General features: G+C 35.1%; 1 long non-coding RNA gene across 1 annotated transcript; it reads left to right on the top strand.

The window, feature by feature from the left end:
- Window positions 1–337: 337 nt before the first annotated feature.
- Window positions 338–3,142, top strand: LOC103479947 (uncharacterized). The gene is made up of 3 exons (XR_536018.2): window positions 338–1,778; window positions 2,272–2,386; window positions 2,481–3,142. It is a non-coding gene; the product is annotated as an uncharacterized LOC103479947 (long non-coding RNA).
- The last annotated feature ends 5,984 nt before the right edge of the window (window positions 3,143–9,126 follow it).

Raw genomic sequence — 9,126 nt, 5'->3', positions numbered from 1 at the left:
TTGGAGACAAACGTCCAGGTTTTGTAATATCACTATCACATATTTTTCTCCAGTGTTCTTTACACACTGCAAAAACTGAAATCTTAGTAAGATTAAATATCTTAAATTAAGGAGATTTTTCTTGTTTTCTTTCTGTCAAGATAATTTTTCTCACCAAGAGGGATTTATGTAAGAATATTTTTCTTATTTTAAGTGTTTTTGTACTTAATTATCTCAGTAAGATATAAAAGCTTAATGTTAAGAAAATATTACTTATTATGAGTAAATATGTGCTAGAATCTAGAATATCAATATTTACCAATCAAACTTCAAGTCTAGAACTTATTTTATATAAGTAAAAATTTCTTATTTCAAGCACAGAAAGCGAAATCACATACTTAATTAAATGTATTCAGATAATTAAAACAGACTATGTCCAAATGGAATCCTTTGTGTTATTGTCAATGAAAAATAAAAAAAAAACCCATGAACTTATATTCTTGTATAAATTGGCAGAGTGTACAGGAAATTATAATTTAATATTTAAACGATTGACATTTAACACAACAATTTCAGAAACAATATCAGTTTATATATCAAGATAATTCTTGGCATGTTTCCATCTGCTAAGGACCTTCTTAATTTGATCTTCTTGATGCAACCTCTTACTGACATGTCATGAAATTTCTATTGATGTGTGATTTGAAATGGCTGGTATTCCACACAATGAGATTAGAATCAACAATATTGATTAGCTCAATGTCATGATAAATATTTTAACTTTTGGTTTATATTTCAAATTCTTACTTTATAAGTTACTAATATTAGTTTGAACAATATTTTATTCATCATGTTTGTAACCCCTTTTATGACATCATACAATCCACATGGGAAAGCGCCCAAAATGTCAGTGAGATAGTATTAATGTTCGATACAACAGATTTTCTTTCTGATCCAATCGAGTAAAATTTAAGGTGGTATTGGCAATACAGATCCCATACTTTGTGCAAAAGACAATTAATTTGTTTCTTAATTAAATAAAAAATAAATGTAATCCATATCTTGGCTTCATAAAAAGAACACAATGTACTCTGATGCACTCATTTTAAACTCAGAAGTATATTGAGACAACAATCCCGTTTACTATAAACTATTTTAATTCAGCAGAAATATACAAAACATGTGAAAATGGAGTTGCAAACTAAAAAAAAGAAAATTAGTAAAGTAATAACCCTACTAAACACATCCTTGTTTAATTATTAAAACTACTATAAAATGACAGCTGAAATGGCTCCATGTCACTTTTTTAATAATCTGTCAACATGTCCATTTCTGAGTGAGTGAGMGTCAGCAGCACGCTGCGCTTGGGCATTACGTCCTTACACATTACATACTCACCAGGCGGAAGAAAAAGTAGTTCCCATTAACAACGTTTCATTTCGGCAAGATCTCAATAATTTAGTTACTTTCTAACTTGCTCTTGTTAATCTACATTATCTCAAATTACTAAAGTGTTGAAAGTATTGATCCTTGGATCTGACAATAGATTTTAAAGAATTAAGTTCTGGTATCGGAAGAATCGATATTTCAGTATCAATCCGCACATCACTAACGGCAACGCCAGAGATCATTTAACTGCCCTGATTAACCGTTAATTCAGTTGTAACAGCCTAACTAAGCTTTTATCTACTGTACTTTTATAAGATTTTCTTTTGGCAAATTCTCTAATCTCGGTTGGACATGAATGAAGATGGAGGACTTTTTTACGTGTATAGACCCTACAGCTGCTGTACTGAGAGGTAAGTTTAAAGTTGTCTGTCTTTCTAAGATAAGCTAACTGAAGCTAGTTAGCATGTCGTGATATGCCAATTTTCATCCGTGGTTAAAGAGCCGCTCTTGTGAATATGAGCTTTGAACAGTTATTAACCACAATAGCTGTGGCTTAAAAATATCGACACGAGTTCTTGGTAGCTTCCGTTTTTTAACATAGCTAAGGTGGCTTCTCATTCGTAGCTTATGATTCGGGAAATGGTTAAAGAGCAATTCCGCCTAGTATTTCACTAACTTTGAGGGTGTTTTATGTGCTGTAATTTAAAAACTTAAATGCAATGAGACTAAAGCCTAGGTTAGATATTCCACACTGTTACCAGGATATTTTAAACACTATTTTTGATTTGTGAATTTAAGTAGTCCTAGTTTGATTTAATTAAAATAACTTTCTTGCCATCTTGAATTCATGTAATATTGTAATTGAGCACATGAACTAAAATAAGACTTGTTTTATTTTTCAAGTAAACCAAACTGTTGCCATGGTGAAGCCTATGCCAGACACATCGTCAATCACGTATTGCACCATCTACAAGAAACTTTGGGAATTGCAAGTGACGGCATCCTTCACATTCTTGAGGTAAGAAATTTATGATACTGATTCATCATTACACTGATTAGACCCTAAAACGTGGTTTGTTTTGTGATTGTTTTTCTGTCTGTGCTCCAATTAGCAGATGACCCAACAACTTCAAACAAGACCACTTTTCAGCTCTGTGGTGATCGTGAAACTAACTTTCTACTGGCCATTGGAACCATGCTGCCTGCCCTGATCTTCTGAAAGGAGGACATCATAGCTACTACACCTTTCAGCATCCGTGTGTCTGGGGCCACTCCTCTCTGTGCTGCTGACAGACGTCTTGAGAACACCGTCCGTAACTGAGGCAAGACTTCCGCATATAAAAGGCTATGGCTTATTGGAAGAAGTTCATTGCGGGGAAGCTCCTATTGTTGACATCTAATCCCAAGATTTTTTTTTGCTTTGGACAATTTGGTTTGCTTGACTCTTAGTGCAGCAGATGTGTCAGATCGTCATTGTTCTGTCATTTTACAGGATTGTTTCAGAATCAGATGCCCATCCAGACTTAAAATTCTGACCAGTAGTCATGTTTTATTGTGTTTATGTGAAACTTAAACGTAATAAAGATGTTAAAAGTAATTGAACTTATGTCTTCATTTCAGCAAGCCAATAACATATCTTGTTCCAGTATTCACAGGATCAATTTTTGGATTTTTGTCTTAGCATAAGAACCTTGAGTAAGGCTATGATAAAATATATATTTTAATCCTATGCAACAATAAAAATAAACTAGATTTAGGTATATCACTGCAAAAAGTCCCCTTTCAAAAACAAGGAAAAAAAAGTACAAAAATAGGGTATAATTTTCTTAAAATAAGAAAAATTATCTGCCAACAGAACAAGAAAATTTATCTTGTCAAGATTTTCCAAAACAAGAAAAAATATCTAACCAAGATAAACCTACAAATATCTTAAAATTAGTGTATTTGTACTTAAAACAAGCCAATTTTACTAATACAAATAGAATATATGAGATTTATTTTCTTAATACATAGAACATTTTTCTTAAAATAAGAAAATTTTACGCTATTTTAAGAAATTCAGTGTCAAGTAACATTTTCTTTACTTGAGATAATTTTTCTTAAAATAAGATAATATATCTTACTCGTATAAGTAAAATTGGCTTGTTTTAAGTAAAAATACACTAATTTTAAGATATTGTAGGTTTATCTTGGTAAGATATTTTTTCTTGTTTTAGAAAATCTTGACAAGATAAATTTTCTTGTTCTGTTGGCAGATAATTTTTCTTATTTTAAGAAAATTATACCCTATTTTTGTACTTTTTTTTCTTGTTTTTGAAAGGGGACTTTTTGCAGTGCATACTCTGTATGAAAAGCAACAAAAATTTTTGTCTCACTCATTTACTTCAAGCAAAACTAAATACTTTCTGTTTTAGGTCAGTTAGTGTCTAAAATTATGTATATTTTCTAAATGCCAGAATAAGAAGATACTTTTTTTCCCGCTTTCGTTTGCATTTGCCAAAACCAAGATGATGATGTCATGGCTTTTCTAAATTTCTGATGGATTTCTGGGGTAAATGGAGGCACAGGTACCAACGGGAGCAACATAAAACATCAAATTACTCTTTGCACAGGCACATAAACCTTATATTTGAACCTTATATGATGACCATAGCTTTCCTGTTAGAAAAAACAGGGAAGCTTTTAAACCTAAGAACACTTAGCCGACTGTTTAGCAAAGGGTTTGACAGCATCATGTTGTAGGCTTTACAAAACAGAAAATGCCATGAGGAAAACTTATTGCATTCAAAAAAATCAAGTTACACCACAAGATGTTTGCATGAAACTTAAAGGCCAAATGCACAGGGGTCTTATAGGTAGTAATGACCTAAAACATCCAGAAAAAGTGGTTACAAAGAGCATGAAGGACCATAAAGTTTTGAAGGGACCGTCACAAAGTCCTGAACTCAGTCCTTTAGAAAATCTGGGGCCAGATCTGAAAAGGTGTGAGAGCAATGCTGCCTACAAGTCAGTTTGGTCCGGAGGATTGAGACAAAATTCTCTAAAAGTATTTTGAGAAGTAACATAAAATATGTAAAAATATACCTGCCAAAATTCTGGCATTTAGAAAAAATAGGAAGGATTTTGGTTACCAAAGTTGTCCACAGGAAAAATGTATTCTAGTTGAATGAAAGTGGAAAAAAGCGTTTCTCTTTCCATAGAGGTTAAATAACAAGTTTTAGCTACATTTAAATCTAATTATTTATCCACAGCTGAGAAGCATTGTGCTGCACTTTGATTAGAGCCGATTCCAGCCATAAATCATTGATATTTTCTTTACAGTTTCAAGGCGGTTTCATTATCTGCTGCTCATAGTTTGGAGATCCTGGCTGGAGATGCCATCAACCAGCTGGAAATATTAGGACGCTGTGGAAAATTCACATTTAGAAAAGCAGCTAAGCCTCCTTGATCATTTTTTTCCCCCTCTTAATATGAATACCTCATGTATTGTGATGTAACCATAGCAACGCGGAAGTGGAAAGGAACAAACGGAAAAGTGTGTGCAGGTCTAGTGCGTTTGAATGCGTTAGACCTCAGTTCAGGGTTACGCTCAAGTTTTCGCAAGGTATGAGAGCTATTTGGTACCACCCACGTTTTTCCACCACTTTGTCCTCATTTATTCCAACGCCACTATTTAAGGGAATAAAGACTCCACAGTCCGCGTCTTAACTATGATTCAGCCCTCATTCATGAGTAAAGAGGGAGAGGCGAGGATAAGAAGGCGCTCGGCCGCCCGCAGCGACGTCTTGCAAGGTGCAGGGAACCTCCCGCCTGCAGCCACGGCTCATCCCTCTGATCAGACGTCCTGCTGGGAAGCCGCTGACCTTGAACAGAGCACGGAGCAGAAAAGCAAAGCCAGGAGGAAGACGGAGACAGAAAGAGGCTGGAGAGGCCCTAACAGGCTTCCATTTCAGCATCAGCTTTTTTCCTGGCAAAGTCTTTCCTTTTATGGCAAAGTGGTCAATATAAAACCAGCTTTAACCAATAAAAGTCAAAGTAATGCAGCTCTGAAGAACTGTCATGTGCAGGTAATATTTCCCAAAAAATATTCCAAGAACCTGAAGGAAAACCAATTAGCTTAAGCCTCTGAAATAATTGCTAATGAAGATATGAAATATGCAGCTATGGATGTGGAGCTGTGCTGTAATTCCCTCTGCCTCTCACACTCGTGAACACACTCACTGAAACACACACACACACATATGCAGTCATGCTTCTTTGTGATGAGTTATTCGTTGGACTTTCCTCTTGGTGGGGGGTTCCCTCCTTCCTCGGCTCTGAGCCGACACATGCCTGAGAGCGTTGACAGCTACACACTGACGTCTGTGCCACAGCTTCCCTCCGACATGCAGCACCTCTCTCCCTCTGCAGACTCAGGTCTTCATCAGTTTGTGATGCTGTGATTATGTCTTTTTTTTTAGATCTTTCACAAACTGAATGTCTTAATGGATGATGCTGCAGCCAAAACAATGGAGAAAACTTCATGCTGTATTTATTTCCGTTCTTTTGCATCTTCTGCGTAGATCCAGTTTGTTGCCCAAGTGGCTGTGAGTAAAATGGTTTGCGTTCACATATTTTATTAGCCATCCGAACTAAAGTAGAGGGAGGAAAAAAAGATTTATTTTGGTCTCTTGTTCTTTGGTTTTAGTTGAATTCAGAATCTTGTGGTTATTTTTATGGGGTTTTTTACCTTTTGTGTTACTGAACTTTTAGAAACGTAAAAGGTCTGCAGTGTTTCAAACCCATAACAAGGTGCTCACAGCTTTTAACTAGAAAAGTCTGGAAATGTTTCCCATTGGATTTAGTATTTTACAGTTCTGGAAATATATTTAAAAAAAATAAAATAAGAGAGTGGAAAAAATAGTTTGCAAATTTTTATTTTTCATATTTTAGCTTCACAATCTGTCTTTTCTAAGAATCCACTGAGATTGATTTCAAATAAATCATTTCTTTACATTCTGAGTTAAGATGGGTCCCAGAATATAGTTAGGTTTGATCATAAGTTCATCTTATTCAGTAAAGTCATTTTTTTTTATCTCAACAGGAGTTTTAGAAAGTATCCTTTTGTCTTCTGTCTTTGTGTTTAATGTTTGTTTGAGTTGAATGTCACTGGAGCTGGGTTCACGTCACATGATGGTAAAATCCTTAATTAAATACATAAATCAGATGTGTTGCATTAATACAACATGTTCCAGTTGCAATAGAAGAACAACATCTGGAATAGTTGACTGTAAACTGAAACCAGTTTGACTGTTGAAGACCAAGATAACAAAATGTAGCTAATTAAAATAAATATCTGTTTTTTCGGTAGTTTATAAAATGTTTATAAAATGAAAACTTTGCTGCAGTCCACTATTAGTGACAAGACTGCTGCTTTTTTTGCATCCATATTTGCACCAGTGCAGGATGAAGGTGATGTGATGACACACTGAGAAGGCCTTGTTTATTTTCTGCACAGCTTTATTTTAAATACTGCACACATTATTGTGAAACCTTAAATTCCTTTCACGTGAATACAATTAACAGTTTTACTTCAGTTTCAGGACTTTAGTTTTGCTGAGATATTTAGCAAAAATTATGTTTTTCATAATTTTTTTTTTCAAAACAGTAATGTTTCATACTTCTGAATAATGTATCTAAAGCAAGCAACATGATTCATAGATTTTTTTTTTAATATGTCGTCTGGTTTGCAGGAAATGTGGGTTTTATAGTCAACAATGCACAAACACAGAACCAACAGATGGGAAGGCCTTAGATGATCATACATGCCGTTTTCCAGGTGGTTGTGAGTTCAACATCTGTTAAAATAAGGACATCCACCATGAGACACTGGGATTTCACGCTCAGCTGCACTAAATCCTTTCAAAGATGCTGCAGCCTGGCCGGTTTCCACGCTGAGGTAACTCGGCTTCGGCGGCAGCAGAAAGGTACAGTTCCTCTGTTGTGACAGGACAAATGCACAGCAGCCAGTGTCTCATTAGACAGCAATGCCCCGAGGGCCCAGATTCTCCTTTCCTCTGAAATGAGGAGGCAGCGGAAACACACTTAACCACATGTGGACGGGATCCCTGAGGTAGGACTGTGTTTGGGAGGCGAGCAGCACGGCGACGGAGAATAGAGACGTGTTTTACCCAGAAATATGGACAGAAGAGAGACACATATTTATTATCCAGATCCTGGAAGAAACAGATTCTGGCTTTTAATGTGGACTTTCACATAAAAAAATATATATATATATCCTCCTGTGCATTTATAATAAAATAACAAATCCCTATAATATCAATACTAAATATGACTATGGCTGCTTTAAAGGCTTTAAACTTTACAGTATAGTATCGTTTGCTGTTCTACATAATTAATCCTAAAATGATTTTTACTCTTGTATGTCTCCTGTTCATTTCCAACAAAAAAAAGCATTAAATCAGTAAATATAAAGGAGTATTAAATCAAAAATATCTTACATCCCCCAAAAGTATTTGGACTAACAGGAGATACATTTATGATCCAGACTTTTCTTAATACAATCAATCAGAATACAGTTAAGTGGATTTAGAGAAAAAATCTTTTCAAATAGTGAAAAGATTTCCTTTTACTATGAGCCGAACGTCAGTCAGGACACAGGATCAGCTGTAACTATCCTGAAACGATTAGCACTGTTTGGTGTAGGTCAGTACATTACCTCTTCCGTCTTATTGACTGGGCATTGCAGCACTAATAAAAGAACTACCAATAAACTATTTCAGTGCAAAGGCATGGCAAACAGAGTCAGTATTAAATGTCTTTTGTTGTTAGGTTTGCAGAGGCTAAAAAGATATAAAACACACAAATACATGCACAAAAGAACTCATATGGCCTTGGTGGTTCATTTCTTTCACAGAGCGTAAGCATAAAAAATGCATTTTGCAACAAGCATTCTGAAGTTTATCCAAAATATTAAACCTCCACCCTAAAGTCAATGTACTCTTAATAAGAAAAAACGTCTCTGCGGTATTTGGCATCCAGCCTTCAGCTAAACAAATTCACCAGTTTACAAATGAAACAAACGCAAAGATGTAAAAACCTATTTTGCTGACACATTTTAAACTCATGTTTGGGGGCAACTTTAGCAAAAACACTGAACTGTTTGATGTGAATACATCATGAGCTCACAGTCAATGTAGGTGTTTATAAGAGAAAGTTAGAAAATTGAATTTATTCCGTTCTTTCCCTGCGGAGGTCAGTGCATTTTTCCTTCAGCAGCCATCTCTAAGTTTCTCTCTCAGGTGGAGGAAGTATAGAAGATGAAAGTGTTATTTCTGTCGCTGGTTTTCTGTTGGATACAAAAATGCATTTCTAGACTCATATTTATTTTTATTTAAAAAAAACTAAAGCCTTCCTGCATACTTGACCTCCACTCAAATTCCTCCACAAATTTTATCTGCTTGTTTTTTTAATATATGTTTTTTTTTTCCAAATGTGAAGGAAACATTACGTAGCGGTTTCTTTGTTATGACATGTATCGACTAATCTGTCATTTTTGGTATATTACTGTTACTATTAGTATTCCTGAAATTCCTTTAAGATTTCTACTGTTAAATTTGACTAACCTTAAGCTAACACTTGATTTAAAATATGCATTGGATCACAGATCGGAGTGTTTAACAGCTACCCGGCTGCTTTGAGGATCCACATTCTCCATGTAGAGGTTGTGATTTACCGTAGTGAGTCCTGGGATCCGTG

This window comes from Poecilia reticulata, linkage group LG17, assembly GCF_000633615.1.
Source record: "Poecilia reticulata strain Guanapo linkage group LG17, Guppy_female_1.0+MT, whole genome shotgun sequence".
NCBI lineage: Eukaryota > Metazoa > Chordata > Actinopteri > Cyprinodontiformes > Poeciliidae > Poecilia > Poecilia reticulata.
Note: the sequence above shows the minus strand (reverse complement) of the source record. Positions and strands in the feature narration are given on the sequence as shown.